At 28.8% G+C, this 18,593-nt stretch overlaps 1 long non-coding RNA gene across 1 annotated transcript; it reads right to left on the bottom strand.

Annotated features, from left to right (window-relative positions):
* Positions 1–145: 145 nt before the first annotated feature.
* LOC142329442 (uncharacterized) lies at positions 146–11,323 on the bottom strand. Its single transcript, XR_012757500.1, has 3 exons — positions 11,185–11,323; positions 2,955–3,044; positions 146–672 (listed from the first exon to the last, which is right to left on the bottom strand). It is a non-coding gene; the product is annotated as an uncharacterized LOC142329442 (long non-coding RNA).
* Between the last annotated feature and the right edge of the window lie 7,270 nt (positions 11,324–18,593).

Raw genomic sequence — 18,593 nt, 5'->3', positions numbered from 1 at the left:
ACCGCGGTTGCAGACAACAACTTTGGTGATTCTGGTGGCAAGAATAAAATAAATAACCTAGAATTTTTGGTTCAACGAATTGGTAGTCTGATAAGTCTACTGACGAAACTTATTTACAAAATTTTTTTATGGAAAGTCTTGAAGAATTATGACCTAGAACGTCAATGACCTAATGAGTCAATGGGAGGAATTGGAGGTGATGATAGTTAACGCTCATTATTTTATAATAGTCGTTCTCATAACAATGGAAATAAAATAATGAATCCTTTTCTAAGGGCAACAAGGCGTTACGTGTGCACAACTCAAAAGAAAAAATGTAGGTGAATCTCTTTCTTATGTGTAAAAGAAATATTACGATATAGAAAATAAGTAATTACAAATCTGTAAAAATGAATTTTACTTTGCGATATCAAAATAATACATTTGTTTAGATATGTAACTTTAGCTCTAACTCACAACTGAAAAAAATCTCGAGATATAGATAAATTACTGACATAAAATCAATATCACAGATCATAAAATTCTCTATAATAGTCGTAAGAGGTCTACTCCATGATTCCAGGTTCTCAAAAACATCCCTCTTATCTATACCTGTAAATGTGTAAATCCTTTTTTAAACTATTTGACTGTATAGTAGAAAGAAACCATTGTTCGAAATCATCTGCCACCTGTCTAAAACATAAAATTATCATTTGAAATAATTTATACTATTAATAATTTAGTTTTATATAAGGAAGTTTTCTATTTACAGTAATCTATACTTCTTGATAGCTCATTTTAACAGGAGAGCCGTATATAGGCTGTGTGCTGGTGTTGGGTTGGAGAGACTATGAAGAATCTTATTCTTTTGATAGTGATGAATTTCATCTACGCATCACATTTCTAAAAGCCCTAAGGTCCTTGTTTGTTATGCACATTTTTAAAATTATAATTTCTAATAAACTAATTTTATTACCCGTTTTCTATGGCTGATTTCTCTGGTATTGTTTTTTATAATTACCAAAGCTTTGTTTTTTGTTATTTCTTCTGGTTTGCCCCACGTAATTAAAATTATAATTATTATCTTTACAAATCAATTTATGCATTCTTTATTATAAGTATTTAATTCTTAATTTTTTCTTTTAATTTATTTAATAATGTTTATATGAATACTTTTTTCTTTATAGATAAACACCTATGAAGATTTTTTTAACAAATTTCAATTTTAAGCAAAATCTTTGGAAATGGAGTAACTATTTTCCAGTAAAATAAACATTTAGAATAAAATATTGTTACCACATACCTATATGCCTAATTTAATATCGGCAGAAAAAGCGGTATAGCAACTCAGATGTGAGTTGCCGCACAATATACGCAGATACAAGCATCACTACCGCCGCGCAGTTCTCCCACCATGGCGTTGTGGCCTCACCACTCTCAGGCTCCAATAAAAAGAGTGCACGAGAGTAAATTTTCAATTCACCGTCGACCACCACCTGGAGAAGACCAAGAAGAAGAAGAAGATGGAAGAAGACAGAAAAAGTTCCCTGGCCATCTCACATGGGACCTCCCGGCGGATGCCAACATTCCCGCCGGAACAGCAGGCCTGGCTGGCCCGCCGAGGGAGGCGCTGGACGCGGACTCTAACTTCCCACTCCAGCTCCAGCTCGCCGGACTTCAATCGCCTTGGGTGGCGGACTCAGAAGCAGGAGCCGGCCCAGCGTGGGGAGAACCGCCTTAGCCGGGCCGGAGAAGGACGACCGACGCCGACCGACATTGTGGGGCTCTGGGGACCACCACTGCCACGCTGTAGTGAGAACCCAACTACCGCTGAGGAAAAGCCCGGTCTGATTTCAATAGATTAGCCGCAACTCCCCGACTTCGCCGGAGAGCAGCTTCCGGACCCAGCAGTTCTTCTCAGAGCTAACGCAAAAAACGGCACTTTTCAGGGCCACCACAAGATTATGAATTACGAGCCGGTTAAAGCCATTCCACGACAAAAGCTTTTCTCAGGGATACCATAAGGTTAGTAAGTGCTATGTGCTGTCGAAGTCATTCGGCGACAATATAAAATAACAGAAACAAAAAAATAAAAGTATTGTTATAAAAAAAAATTTCCTTTTTAATCATGTTTTCCAATTGATCAATAAAACAAATTTAAATAAATGACCAAATTAAAACAACGAAAAAAATGTAAAAAGAAGATAAAAAACTTTAACAGATATTTAAATAAATAAATGAAAAGTTTTTTTTAATGTAAAATAATAATAGTTAAAGAATAAATTTATAAAATTAATATAATAAAAACATAAATGCGGGATATGTAATTTTCGTGGTCAAACCAAATCAATTAAATTCTGTGTAAAGAAATATTATAAAAAATGGTTTAAAATACATTTTTGTTAATAAAATGGTTTATAAAATTATTATAATAAAAACATAAATGCGGGATAAGTAATTTTCGTGGTCAAACCAAATCAATTAAATTCTGTGTAAAGAAATATTATAAAAAATGGTTTAAAATACATTTTTGGGGAACTAAAGGGTTATCTTTCTCAAACCAATCAAACAGTAGATGAACAGTGACTGTGAAGAGAAAACGGTAACCTACTTAAAAACTATAACAATAAGAGAAGGTGAAGAAAAGAAAAATTATTCAGAATAAAATTAAACGGAGTACAATTAGAGATAAAACGAAATTAAAAGAGTTGTGAATATTAAGGAAAAAATGAATTAAAATTGAACCGCTACATTACAGTATTAAAAACTTCATTTTGCTCCAGATTACATTTGTTTCATGAGAAAATAAACTTTATTTTCTTTTCCTTTTCTTATTTCTTATATATTACATTACTGAAAAGTATGTATTACTTTATAAAAAAGCACACACACACACACACACACACATATATATATAAGATACTACTTTTCATTTTTAATTATGTTCAGATTAATTAAAATGTTTCATTACTTACTGTTTTGTAACCTTCTTTGAAAACTTTCGCATGCTTCTTCAGGACGTGTTTTTCTAATAAGTAATTAAAAATTTTTTGTTACTTCGATCACTGAAATTAATATAAAAAAGTAATTAAAAAGTAATATATTTTCTATTAATAGGAGAATGAAATTAATTCGACTACTGTATAAATTAATTCAACTACTTTATAAAGTTAAACGGGCTCGTTCCATAATCGAACATGAGTACTGTGTACTGAACTGAGTACAATGAAAAAAAATGTTTAAAAGGTTAGTAGCGGGATTGGTAAACTATTAAGGTACTAAGAAACCATATTTCCAAAAATGATTATTTTGAACGATTTCGTGATTTTCCACTACAATGACTGTTTTTATTATTTAAAAAAATAAATATGTACTTAGTAAGTGCTAATTTTTTTCGATAAGTTTTTCAAACCATCTATACAGAAATTGAAGACTGAAAAATTTTCAAATTATCCTAACAACTTCGGAAAATTTTAACTCTATAAATCCTTCAATATTCTAATCAAATTTTAACAAAATCGGTTTATCTTGTCCAAAAAAAATCCATTTCGACACGCCGGAAGACGGAGGTAGCTTTCACCGGTGCTAAGTCGAGGATAAAAAATATTTCCACATTAAAGTTAAGAAAACTTCAAATTTACTCAATACGATAACAGTTGCATGTGAAAAAATGTTTCACATGTTTAGCATATGACAGGCCCCATCTTATAATTCCAGCAATATTTTGGTCATCCCTTGCTGTAAGGGTTGGTCATAACAAAAATTGTTTCAGGTAAAAGTTTTAGGTAATGTGTAGAGGACTAACAAACACTTTAAACCGATTCGATATTATGATCATTAAAGGAGGTATGATTTTTTTTTGTCTTCGAAACCCTATATTTTCCACCTCATGGTATATTATTGGGTGGTGATATCAAAAAACTTTACTTTAATAAGTTTTAAGCCCTTATCCAAAGAATAGTAGGAACGTTAAACAAATTCGATATTTTACTTAAGGAAGTTATAGCGATATTTTTTTTTCGAAAAAGCCCCCATTTCCATCCCCATGGTTCGATTTTACACATCGTCCGAGATTTTGGATCGTTATATTTTATGTATCAATTTGAAAGTGATTGGTGTAAAATTATGGCAGTTATCGTGTCCACAAGAAAATTTAATAATTATATATATATAAGCTTTTGAACTGATGGTGGTTTTGGTGTTTGGGGGATGTGAAACGCGAAGATATGTCGAAATTTTCTGGAAGTCCAATCATGATACTCATTGCATTAGGTAGCTTCTTATGAAATCTACCTAATATTTAGACAAAACCAGTCCGTCACATATTCATCTGAAAAATATTTCTATTTTTTTTTGGGACTAATGGGTTTCTTTGATCTTAGGATGAGAAACGTCTAGATTTTTCATTCGGTGATTTTTTTATTGGCGATTTTTTTTAACGATTACAATACCCATTTCTTTCCTTTTATACATATAGAGTGATTCACGAAAATTGTATCAAATTTTCAGGAAATATTATACTGGTGAAAATAGAGAAAAATGTTCATATAAACATAGGTTCAGAAACGCTATTTTAGCGAGTATTGGGCTGGCGAAACGCTTCGCCCTGATTTCTGCGCTTTCGATCAAATTAAACTAGATTGTAATTTTTGGATCCCAAATTAAGGGATAAATTTAGTATTTACGTGAAATCTAAACTGAAAATAGAAAAAAAGATAGGTCCCAGAACTGTATTTTTTTGTAATTTTCGAGATAATTGGGGTAAAAGATAAAAAATTTGGGTCGAAATAACATTATGTTTGACTTAAAAAAACTTTGTTAAACTGGTAATAAACGCAAAAGGTTTTAAAGAAACGTTGTAGGGAATTTTATTTTGAATAAAATTATATGAATAAAGTCCACAGATACTAAATATAAACGTGAGTATATTGAATTTCATAAAAACAAAACGTATCAAAATGTGGTAGATTTTAACTACGTATGAAAAGGTTGAAATTTTTCGCCAGCCGACACTCAAAGACGAAGCATTTCCGAACCTATATTTATATGAAGTACCTTCTTTATTTTAACTAGAAAGAACTTATCCTGAAAGTTTGTTACATTCTTTGCGAAGCACTCTGTATATCTTAGAAAGTGAAAAGATAATTTTTTTTTTTACGTGCGTGTTTTGTATGTACTCATGTATTTTACTCTCCAATTAGTGCAGTATTTCAAAGTACTGAAAATGTTGTTATTGTTTTCAAGCTTATTAAATATACTCGTATATTCTTTATACCACTCAAAATAAATAATTTTTTTTATTTAAAAAAAAGATTGGAGTGGAAAAACTTTTTAAATCTTAAGACACAAACAGAATTCTTTTTGATAATTTTTCGTAATTCCTATCGGTTTTCTTTAAATAAATAAAACTTTTAAGAGAGAAAAGGTTTAATCCGTATATATGTAAAATTTCTTTTCAACAAGTGGTCTTCAATTTATATTTTTCTAAAGAAAAACTTTTTATTTCTTGACAACTAATGTAACAATTTTCAACTCTTAACGGTGAATTGTTAAGTTCTATATAAATATTGAATCAGTAAGCTTTTTTATTTTTTAAATGTTAGCTACATTTAACTTAATAATGTATTACTGTCATTTTACTTATTTGCTGTTTCACTTTGACATTTTTTCACAAATAATTGACACATATTTGTCATGTAATGGATTTTTTAATCAATAATTATTTAATATGTATAAATTGCGTTAGTTTTGATTGTAGCATTTTTTAAAACGGTGCTCAATAAAATTATTAGATCAAATGATAAACTATCGAATCGTTTTAAATAAATTGTTTTGAATAAAAAAATAATCATACGTTTTTGTTAAAACATACTATTGAATTTTAAAAACAACTGACTCTTTAAAAAGTAATTTGTTATTCGACGAAGTAATTTGACGATGATATTCTAAAATATCATCGTCAATTAATTTGTTAATTATTTTTGACTAATTAAATTATTTTAATTAAGATATTTTCTTATTTTTGGCTCAAATATTTTTATTAATTTTTGATAAAATTTAAAATTTTAAGTAAGTACTGGTTTTAAGATAAAATTAATTATCAGAACATGTCATAATGAAGAGTGCATCACGAAGCTCTCCCGGGATTTTCATAACACATTCTATTCATGAAAGTAATGGAAAAGGTCCTAAAATGCTTCCTTTGCGAATTACGGCTAGTGTAAGATTTCGCTCAGATTTCAGCTATCCCGGTGAAATAAGGTCGTATTGAAATTTTTAGGACGTTAATTAAGTGGTAAAATTATTGAATCCTTATGGGTTTTGACATGAAACATCGAATAAAATATGTATCAGAACTGTATCTGCAATAAGTTTTAGAAATCTGGAATGGAAACCCATAAACTGGGATAAAAACCACTCTTTTTATGTTTGACGTACAATAACTTTGTTGAATGGGTAATAAACACATAAAAAACTTTTAAACAACACTTGTAGAGAATTTAATTCTCAACAAAATGGCGTAACACATGTTGAATAAAACGAAAAAAGTTAGAAAAATTTGAATTTTATTTAGAAACAATACATTATATCATTTAAATAATTTTGTTATTAATCATGGCCTCTTGGTATTCATATAAATTAATTATATTATTTTTTTCCATTTTGTTATCTTTATTAATATGAAGCAGTATTGCCAACCTAAGGTTCAAAATTATTGTTTGAATAATACATCATTTTCAAATTTTGTTTGTTCATTTATCAACTTTTTATTATTTATATATATATATATATATATATATATATATATATATATATATATAATATTTGTTTTATGAAGGTTATTGGAATATTCAAGAATATTAATAAAATTATCTGGGTTGTAATTATGATTATTTTCTAAGATTATTTCTCTTATTTATATAATTAATATGTTCATTAATTCTAATTAAAAAGGATCTTTTTGTCATCCCGATATATTCCAAATCGCAACTTGCGCATTTTAAACTATATACTCCCTGTTTATGTAAATTAAATTTATTGTTATGTTTTATTATTCTAGTAGGATCTTTGTTATTTATATAGTTGATTATTTTTTTTTATTAGTGTGTATTCAGTTTTTTAATTCAAAAGATTTAAATATTTTATTGAATTTTTTGTAATTTATATTGCATTCAGTTTTAGCGTATCCGTTATTATTATTTGTTAGTTTAATATTATTGTCTTTTATATAAATCTTATTTTTTATTTTAATATTTAATTTATTTATTAGATCTTCATTGTATCCATTAGTTATTTAATTCATTATTCATTATCCATTATCATTATTTTTCATTATCATATATCCATTATTTAGTCATTCGTTATCCATTAGTTTATTTAATTCAATGTTTAATTTTATATTGTTATGTCTTAAATATTTTATAGCTTTGTATATTAACGAATTAAACGTCGATATTTTTTCATTCCAAAGATGAAACGTATTATAATGAATTATTTTATCCTGTTTAGTCGGTTTCCTATATATATATATATATATATATATATATATATATATATATATATGAATGTTTGTCTGTCTGTCTCTTTCCTAAGCCGTTCATCCGATAGCGATGCAGTTTTGGGGAATGGTTGGACGCATGCCAGGGAAGGTTTCTGAATTAGTTTGAACCCGCTAGATGGCGCTGGGGTTCAGATATTTAGAAAAATTATATTTATGGACCGATTTGGTTCATATTCAGAATATGAATATTAATTACGTGAAAAGAAATATTTTGCAAAAACTATACCCGCTAGGCGGGGCCGGTGTCGAGATATTTACGAAACAAGCAAACAAATACATATACAAACAGACTTTTTTATTATATATATATATATATATATATATAAAAGGCATGTTCGTATGTGTGTCCGCTAAAGACCAAAAAACTAATGGACCGATTTACGCGCGGGCAAAAGGGAAAAAGGGGAAAATGGAAAACGGGGAAAAGGTGTAAAGGGGAAAACGGGAAAGGGTAAAAAGGAAACTGGGAGAGGGGTTAGGGAGAAAAGTGAAAGGGAGAATTTGGAAAGGGAAAAGAGGAAGGAGAATAAGTGAAAGGTAAAATTTGTGAAGTTCAATTTTTTAATTTTTTTATCAAATTTTCAATTGTGTTCATTTAAACTCTCTCTCCCTCACTTTCACTCTCTCTCTCTCTCGCTCTCTCTCTCTCTCTCTCTCTCTCTCTCTCTCTCTCTCTCTCTATATATATATATATATATATATATATATATAGCAATAGCGAAGCATTGCCGGGTCTGCTAATATATATATATATATATATATCGGTATCCCGTTTATTAGTATCATAGTTTTTATTAATTTTTATATCTAAAAAATTTATGTCATTATTATTTTCTCGAACTTAGTTCGAGAAAAAAGTGAATTAAATATCATTATTTTAGGAGTTCATTTTTTCAATTATTGTATCTCTTCATCTTGAATTGTTGATCATATATGATCAATATATCTTCCACATATCTTTAATATACTAAAATCTTATCTTTATTAAATATACGGTGTAGATTATTGTTCTGTAATTCACTCATGAAAATGCTAGCCAAAACAGTTGAAAGTGAAGATCCCGTAATGACACCTTTCTACTGCTGGCAATACTTATTATTAAATTCAAAATAGTTGTATTTAAAACATAATTTCTATTTAAACAAATATTAAACAATAATTTTGATTCTTAAGTTGGTTATACTGTTTCATACTAATAAATATAACAATTGAGAGAGCTTCATACTAACATGACGGTCAACGTCGACATTATTTTTATCTTTTGACGATCAATTGTATTTATAATTTTTGTTTTTAAATTCAAAATTCATTTAATATATTAATTTGTGAAGGAAAAAATTATAATGCATAACACATTAATATTTTTGATGATGGATTAATATCCGAAGCGCTCGGACATAATAAAAATTATTGGTAAATGGAAATTATTATATAATTAAATTACAAAATTTGTCAGAAAAGTACTAATTTAATTTTTTTTAAAAACAAATTTTTTTGGTGATGTTTAAAATTTGTAGAAACAAAAGTTACTGTTAAAAATTTTAAAAAAAGAAAAAAAAATAAAATTACACAATTGTAAAATAAAAATTACTTAGTAATTTTTTTTTTGACAGAAATACAATAAATTATTTGAAAAATTATTATTTCAATGTTGTATAAAATAACAACAGCTGATCAACATTCCGCAATACTGTATTAGTGTTTAAATAATTCTGTAAGGTACATTAAATATATCGGGCACTGTGAACTGTGATGTCGTTAGCGTAGGTTTCTAGTGAACATTAGTTTGAGCGTGATGATTTGCCGTTGAAGTAATACGCTGCCGACAAAAAATACGCTGATATTCTACATTATATTTGGTGTAATACACTTTAATTTTGGTATATATATATATACATTATTTTTTATATTTCTGGTGTTCATTTTGGGTGTGTGTTTTGATAATACTGCATTTGCTACAATAGAATATGAAATACGTTTGTTGAATCGCAGGATTCCAGATCCCAAAACAATTAGCGCGACCTTTTGCAATCTTTGGGAAACAGATTCACTAACTAGTATTCGTACCAGCTACGAGCGATCTGTTCAAAACGACACTGTTGATGAAATTATTATCGATGCGGTTCAGACGGCAGTATACGACGTCTTTCTAAGCGGATCGGTGTTTCGCATTCGATGGTTTGGAGGATACTTAAACAAAACAAGTTTTATCCTTATCATAAACAGCCAGTTTAACATCTACACGCAGGAGACGGTCCACTTCGTTTAGATTGCTACAACTCTTGGAATACAAATCGATAACTCTACAAGTATGTTTTGTTTACCGAAAAGGCAAATTTTTCACTCGAACTGGCGTCAACAACTTAGTAATGAGCTTACATGGGGAGAGGTAAATTTTCATGAAACGTTGGAAGGCAAATTTCATCACCGATTAGCGTCAATGTATGGTGTGGTGTTCTTCACAATCAGCTGTTTGGATCGTTTATATTATCTACAGCTTAAATGCTGACGTCTATTTGTACTTTCTTCAAGTAGAATTGCCGCAACTGCTTGAAGATATCCCTCTAGCTCTGAGCTGCAAATTATACGTCAAAGAACGATGGCACGCCTCCCTACTTCTCTTGTGCAACACTCACTTAAATTTCACTCACTTAAATCATCATTTCCCTGAAAAATGGCTCGATCGTGGGGGATCCGCGTTCCTGACCACCAAGATCGTCTGGTCTAACACCTTTAGATTTTTATGACTGGGTATGATTGAAAATATTGAAATTGTCCGCATTATGAATGCGGCAGAGCAATTTAAGGATAGCCCTGAAGAACTAAAAAGAGCAAAAAAAGCAGTACAGAAGCGTGCCAAGTTATGTGTTGAAAATGGCGTGCTCTTTTTTGAACATTTATTATAAATTGGTATGTTTAATGCACTTTGGTCTAGTGTACTGTTTCTGAATAAGATTCTAATTTTTCTAAACTTTCTTTGTTACTTATGTTAGCCATTTTGTTCAGAATTAAATTCTGTAGAAGACGTTTTTAAAAGTTTTATGTGTTTATTGCACATTTAATACGTCAAACCTAAAAGAGTTTTTTTTTACCCCGATTTATTGGTTTCCATTCCAGATTTCTCAAAACCTACTGCAGGTAAGGTTTTGGGACTAATGTTATTAGATTTTTCAGGGCAAAAGCCATAAGAATAACTAATTTTGCTCCTAATAAACCTTTTAAAAGTTTCAGTACGACCTCATTTTATCGGGATAGCTGAAATCTGAGTGAAATCTTTCACTAGCCGTAACTCAAAAAGGAAGCATTTTAGAACATAAGTATACTTTTTCCATTATTTTCATGATTAGAATATATATATATATATATATATATATATATATATATATAACACGCGCGATCGCACGAACGCACGCACACAGGGAGAGATCAAGAAGGGGGGAAATAGGAAACTATATGAAAAATACCTAGCTTTATTCGAGCCCAAACCCCTGGAACTTACACCCACAACCTTCCAGGTGAAAGATATTGAATTGACATAGTAGTATTCAATATCTTTCATTGATTCCATTAGAAAGGGATCTTTTGTATTAAAAAAAGTCTAATTTTCGAATAAATTTGTCATTAATTTGTAAAAATGCAAGTACCTGTTTTACTAGTAGTGATGACTCACATAGTAGCAAGATGTTTTTAATTTTTCCAATACGTAAGGCAGTGACATTACGTCGTAGGTAGTTTTTAAATTTTTCTTCGATTTCATTGCTTTTTGTCTAGTACTTTTGGATCTTTTTTTAGCTTTATTTATTTAATTAATAAAGCTGTATTAAGTTTATTTATTTAAAAATTTGAAGAAATTTAGAGGATTAATTATTTGAATACCAGTTCTAATTGTCGGACTAGGCGATGCTATTTTGCAATATTATTTTTATTTGAACTCTTCATAATATATATATATATATTTGTAAAACCTATTATATATACAATCTGTTATAAATACTTTTTAATATTTCAGTCCAATCAATATTACTGATGAGTAAATCTGAGTTTTCTGTGTATATATTATCGTTTTTATTTTTTTTAAATATTTTTATTTTCATCACGATCACTTTTCAATTTTTTTACTTAGTTTAAACAAACGATTTTTTATAAGCAGGTGTAAAATATTTCACATATAAAACAATGAAACATAAAATGAAATAAAATGTTAGTTGTAAATATCTAAAAAAAAAATTCACAAAAAACTTTTAATAATTCAAAATGTTTGTGTAATAACATATAACTAACTAATAAGAGCTAAAATACCTATATTTTTTTAAAAACAGAAATCATTCTTTTACTTTACCTTAATAAATAATTTGTAGGTAATGATGTTCAAGCACAAAAATATTAAGGAGAGAGAAAGATTTATAATTAAAAATAAAATATTTTTAAATATATTCATTTCATCTTTATTAGGTAGTATTCTATTCACAGGCAAATAGTTCGGACAACATTTCGGGGAAAGTTTCTGAATAGTTTATCTGATAGGTACGAGTTAATTCCTGAAACAATGTACGCAGAATTCACCTATTTATTAAATTACAATTAAATAACATACCATACTACTTTTAATGAAAGTATGGTGAATTAAGATAAAAAATTACAAAAATATAAACCATGCATGTAAGAGAAAACATGGTTTAAAGTAAGCAAATCAATACGCGTATTGCATCCTTTCGAATGCAGTTACGTTGTGACACTGCTTTGATCTGTCTTCATAAAGAGAAATTTCTTAGTGGTTTTACAGGAATTTAACGCTCTCTGATTTGTTTTATTACTTATTTAACTCGGTATAAAAATCTCATTAACATTAAAATTAGTATATATCTGCGAGTAACTCAAATTTTACACAGTATACCAGATTCTATTTTTTATATATAATAAATTGGTGTTTAAAAAAATATGTTAATCAAAATTATAGAGTATGAAAATAAACTTAAATATATATATATAATTAAAAGTATGAGAGTTAGGCAGTCCGCACACTAAGCTATACTCAAAAGAAACGGAATCAGTTAGTATTCAAAACAACTACTTACTACTAACTGGTTGCTGACGAAGTTTTACATACAGTAACTCATCATTAATGGAAATTGTATCAGTTGAATGCATGAAACCTGCAAGGCAGGGCTTTTTTCATGTCCATGTAATCATGATTTCAAGTGCTGATCCCAAGAACGAAGAAGAAATCATGAAAGATGATTCTGGCATTCGTATCTCGAAAAAAATCCGATGCAAACCCTAGAATCAAAAGAGCTCCCACCGACAGTTTTTAAATTTTTTGCTTTTTATTGCATGTTGAAATTTACTGCTCCTATTATATTACAGAAAAATAAAAACATGACAGAATTCATTTTATATAATCTGTTCCATAACGAAGTTACCTGGAAACTAAAGTAACCAGGTGGCGAAAGCCTAGCTGCTTGGAACTGGTTTGTGATAGGTTATTAACATGGAGCTTACTTGCCAGTGAGCAGCATTTTATTGAAATACATCGGTAGTGATTCACGGCTAACTGATTGGTAACACCAGTTACAATCAATAGCTCCATGTACGCTTGGCCTAATAATATTGGTTTTGGTATTTTTAATTTAATTATTGAGATTCGAGTTAAATGAAATTATTCTTCCTATCACAAATTAAAATATTAGTTTTAATTTAAATTGTACATGAAAATTTCATAACAAATCTATTTTTTATCCAGATAGTCCCAAAATGGTTAAATGGAATTCGTTCAGTAATTCTATGAATTTTTTATGGAAAACTTATACAATTACTGTTAAAATTTAGGTTACTTAGTACATTCTACCTGAGTTTAGTTTGAATGATTTCTAGTGTAGATGAACACTTCAATGGATGAGAGATGTTCCTTAAGAATGATGCACATATTCTCAGATGAGTGTTTAAGAGTTTTTTTTTGTTCCGTTGTCCTGAATAATTTTGAGCTGAATAAACACCAAGAAAGGGTCTTGGATCTCAGAGCGTGCCTTAATTTTTTCCCAACAATAACTCGTATTTAGGTAACAGAAGTGGAACAAGAGGCAATGGAAAGAAATAGCAATGTATTCCCCTTATCGTTTACACGGTAAGAAACTAAGTGATAATTAACCTAGTAACAGTATTAACTGGATTCCAGTGCCAAAAAATATTATTTCAGGGTATATTTTATTAACTTTTCTCATAAGGTGACATTTAAAATTTGTTAACGAAAACTTTTCGTAAAGTTTTTTTTGTTATATAAATTTCAATACTACCTGGAAAAATTCGCAAAAGCCTAGTATTTTTTACTTAAGTGTATAATAATTTCAGAATAGATATCATGCCAGACAACTTGTAGTTGGTGAATCGTTTTTTTTTTTGTTTTGCTGTTGATCGATAGTTTTTAATTTATTCTTCAAAATCATCAACATATTTGTCAGTTCTCTTTCATTTTCTAGTTTCTTCATGATTGATTAGTTTTACGAAAACTAATATTACTATCCAAGAAAAATTAAAATTATTTTATTTAATAATTTAACATTTTTTTGAGAACCTTTAGGTGAAAAATAAAATGAACTAAATTTGTTACAGTAATACAAAAACTTTACGTATTACGTTAATTACATTATAATGTTTTATTTAACTTTTTTAATAATATTTAGATATGGGTTAATTAAAAAATATTTACTAAAATACACTTATATAGATTAATATTATCTTTTTTCTTACAAAAAAAAAAAAAAAATAAATAAATAACAAAAAAACGATAATATATATTAGCATTATGAACTATAATATAATTAAAAATTCATTTAGTAAAACAATAACTTTGAATATTATGCATCTAATACTACGTCTTAACATTTTTAATTATTTATTTAGTAAGAAGTTTTAAGAAATAAAAATTAATACCTGACCTTCATATCTGATTAGACTGCATCTCGACAGTTTGTGCGGAGGTCCCGGGTTTGAATTCCGGTTAAGCATGGAACGTTTTATACTCAACCAATTTTCACCGGGCTAATGACCATGGCTATTGATGCCCGTTCTTTCATAAAAAAAAGTAATAATTAAGAAACAAAATTATAATTTAATTATAATTTATTTAATTATAATTTAATTAAATAATATAAAAATATTTTTTTTACTAAAAATATTTCGATGTTTCAAATGGTGGTTCTCTCTACGGAAAATTTTTTAACGAGCTCAAAAAAAAGGAAGAGGGTCTTAATTTATCCCGTATATATTTTTTCATACACACCCTATGAATTACTCTAGAAAATAAAATATTTTGCATTAAAAAATAATATTTTATCAATTATTAAATTTAAAATTGATTATTAAATTGTAATTTACCAAAACTTAGAATTCTTGATTTTTTATTCGTAATTATATCGTTAAATATTTAGTTTTTAGAGCGTGGTATATTATTTTACGATTTCATTATTCTACGAGTTTAAACATATATTTTAATTTAAATTTTGATATGCTGCAAAAAATGATGCTTCCAAAAAAGCTACTTGCAAGTAAACTGTGTTTTGATTAAAGTAAGAAAAGGAATGAGATAAAAAAAAATAAATGACATAAAGCGATGACAAACAAACGTTAGCTAAGGAAAACACAGTTCTCTGTAGAGTGAAACAAATATCATCTTTTTTCCCCCTAATAATTTGACTATCAAATAAAATAACTCAAAAGAGAGAAAATATCAAGATAACTCAAGTTGTGTAACACTGAGAATATTAAAAAGCTAAATAGTAGATAGGAAACATGTAAGTGTAATTAAAGAATTTTTTCGTGAATCGGCTTGTAACTGTAGCAATAAACGATGTCAAGCGGAGTGGTTTGAAATAGCAAGTGGAGTGAGGCAAAAGGGGTATCCTCGATCTTGTTTAATTTACAGCTTATTAAAGATATGAAAAAGTACTCCAGAAAATGATGAAGGGAACAGTGTTGGAGAAAGGTGAGTAAATTGTATAAGGTTCGCTGACTTGGTATTTTAGGAGTTAAAACATAATATATTCAACAGAAGATTACAAAATTAGAAAACTACAAGAGAATGAAAAATAAATGAAAATGAATGTTATAAAAACAAACGAAACGACGATCAAAAAGGAATTATTAAAAAATAATAAATAATTAAGTATCATGTTAACAGAAGATTGTAGAAGTGAAAATGAAATAAAAACACGAATAACATTCTCTAAAGAAGCATTGAGTACAAAGAAACAGTCATACAGTAAGAAAAACATAGAAATAATGAAGTATCTTCTGATTTCTTATGTTTGGATTGTACTTCTACACAGATGTGATACTAAGAAATACAGAAAAAGAAAAATTCATTCAATTAAAATTTGGACATGGAGGAGATTTGAAAAAATTAAATTAACAGAATGAAAAATGAAAAAATAAAATAAAATAACAGCGTAATAAAAACAATTCAAAATAGAATAACTGATTGACTACGAAAGAAAAAGAAATTGTTAAAACAGGGTCAGAAGGATCAGTATATGGTGCAAAAAAAAGAATAAATTATTCTTTTATATTATAGAGTATATAATAGATATTACAGATTATTGACAAGCTGAAATAAATGGGAGATATGAGAGAATAAAATTTTAACTAAGAATAGAAAAAAATGATGTCGGATTATTATTAATGATGGTGATCCGGAATACCAGAAGAACTTCCTCTATGAACTAAAAAGTAACCATTGAAATCGATTTCTTTTTTTAGGAAGGTTATACTTAAAAATACATGTTTTTTATTTTAAATATACGCACATCTTAATTATGACTTCCCCTTTAATAAAGTTGATCAATTAAAATTGAATTATCTATGCAAGTTCTTAAGTAGGCTTGAGTATACATGTGTTAAAAAAAATTTGTATATTTATTCTATGTGTTGCGTACAATTAAAAATTTCCTAAAAAATTATAAATTGCAAATTAATGATTATCATGAATATGATTTAAAGAAGACCATCCATCAACGTTATCCTTCTGATAATAAGTGTTGAAGTGGGATATCGTAATGGTAATTAATAGCTCCATGATGAAAGGGAGTATAATAAATCGATTATAGTAAGTATAAGATGCTAACTATAGTAATTATGGTAAGTTGCCGATTTCCGTGGCGGGAAGATAACTTCTCGGCCTTTGATCTGGAGGTCCAGGATTCGAATCCCGGTCAGGCAGACATACAAAAGACTACAAAATTCTATTTCTATATCCTACGCACAAGTTGAAGCTTATGTGGTGATAATCAAGCAAAAAAAAGAATGGTTGTTATTACCTCAAAAGATTTTTTTCTGTTTCAACCTTCAACTTGCTTGTAGTATTGACCGGCATAATTTGTAAATGTAAAACTATAATTAAATTGTTTTATGATTACATTTTAAAAGAAATAAAAATAAAAACATATATTACGTTAATTAAAAAATTTGACAACAAAGTTGTAGGACTTTCTCTTCACGCGGTTAAAGCCGCGTTCCGGGAAAGTCCTGCAACTGTGGATTGTTTCTGATCCTCAACTTACTCACACATACTCGCGCAACTTAATTTAAAACATTTATCATTTTATTTAAATACAATATTTTTTTCGTTTATTTAATTTAATGATTCTAAATAATGGGCGCGCGCATATTGTATTTAATTCGCGCAGGTATGGCGGTACGTGCGGCGATGGTCGGCACTTACTAAACTAATATAATTTCACAACTTACATAGAACAAATTTCGCTTGTACGGTCGGCAGACTGGTGTAGCCACGAGGCTTAGCGCAACAGGTATCGAGTTAACCAGTCGAGTTCGAGACCCATCCAAACAGAGTTACTTTTTTACACTTTGAATATTATTCACTTGTTTAATTCTACCGCTCAACTGTGACGTCACAACATAGCAGACGACTACGAACAGCATTTTTTGGGGTGGTGGGGTGATTTTGCAAAAATGTTTTTGGCAAATATGGTTGTTATTTTTTAATTGTTAACAAATGTGGTTAAGAAAAATATAAACTTAATTAGGCGAAATCTCGAGATACTGAGGGTGACCTTGTTCTACCCCCTTGACCTTTTAAGTTGAAAATTTTTATTTTATTTTATTACTATAGAATATACCTATATTTATTAAGTACCTACTTAATAATTACCTGTTTTTAAGGATACAGATAAAAATCGCTCGCATATTCACTTTTATTATCGCTCTTTGATTCTAAATCAACGCAATTTTTATCTGCATTTTGTGGCCTTGGCGATTTCCAAAGATTTTAACTGCATCATCTGGCTGGTTACCAGTAATCCTTTTGCACACTTTTTCTTTTACGAAATCAATTATAGCATCATAATTTTGGGGAAATCTTCCTCGTTTAGGTCCAGTTAAAAACCTGGTCTACTTAACATAGAAATATTACACGACGGTCTTTCTTCAACCCCGTATATTGACTTCGTTAATATCGAAGTGACATCTGGCTCTATTGCCATTATTTTCCACAAATACAATAACTTTCCATTTTAATGCAGCGTCATAATGTAAATTTTTGTTACCATATTAAGGGTAAAATTAATGGAAAACTAAACTTCACACCGTAATGAACTGTGCTAGACTAAGACAGTAGAGAGTAACAATAACAAGGATGCAAGGAAAGACCGTAAAACGGTATAACAACAAATATCGACATATTAGCCCGGTATATTAAGATACCGGTCCTAAGATATTAGCTCGGTACTTTTAATATCAATATCGATATTTTACTTTTGATATCCTATCTCTACGTACCGAGTAGGTTTATTGCTCATCGTATTTCTTCGAATTTCTTTTCACCCTATTTCTATGAAGATTGTATCGAAAAAATAATGCGTCTTAGAATCAAATAAATACGATAATTATAAAAATAAAAGTCATTAAACACCTTCTTATTTTCAAAGCCTGTTAAAAAATATGCATATTATCATTTCTTTAGATTTAATTTTTTTTTTTCTATAAAAAAAATATTTTTCTCTATAAAGATTTTTTTAGAAATTCTCTACAAGTTTAGATAATA

The sequence above is a fragment of the Lycorma delicatula genome, chromosome 8 (genome assembly GCF_047948215.1).
Source record: "Lycorma delicatula isolate Av1 chromosome 8, ASM4794821v1, whole genome shotgun sequence".
Lineage (NCBI taxonomy): Eukaryota > Metazoa > Arthropoda > Insecta > Hemiptera > Fulgoridae > Lycorma > Lycorma delicatula.
The sequence above is the reverse complement of the archived record's forward strand: the minus strand, read 5'-3'. Positions and strand labels throughout refer to the sequence as shown.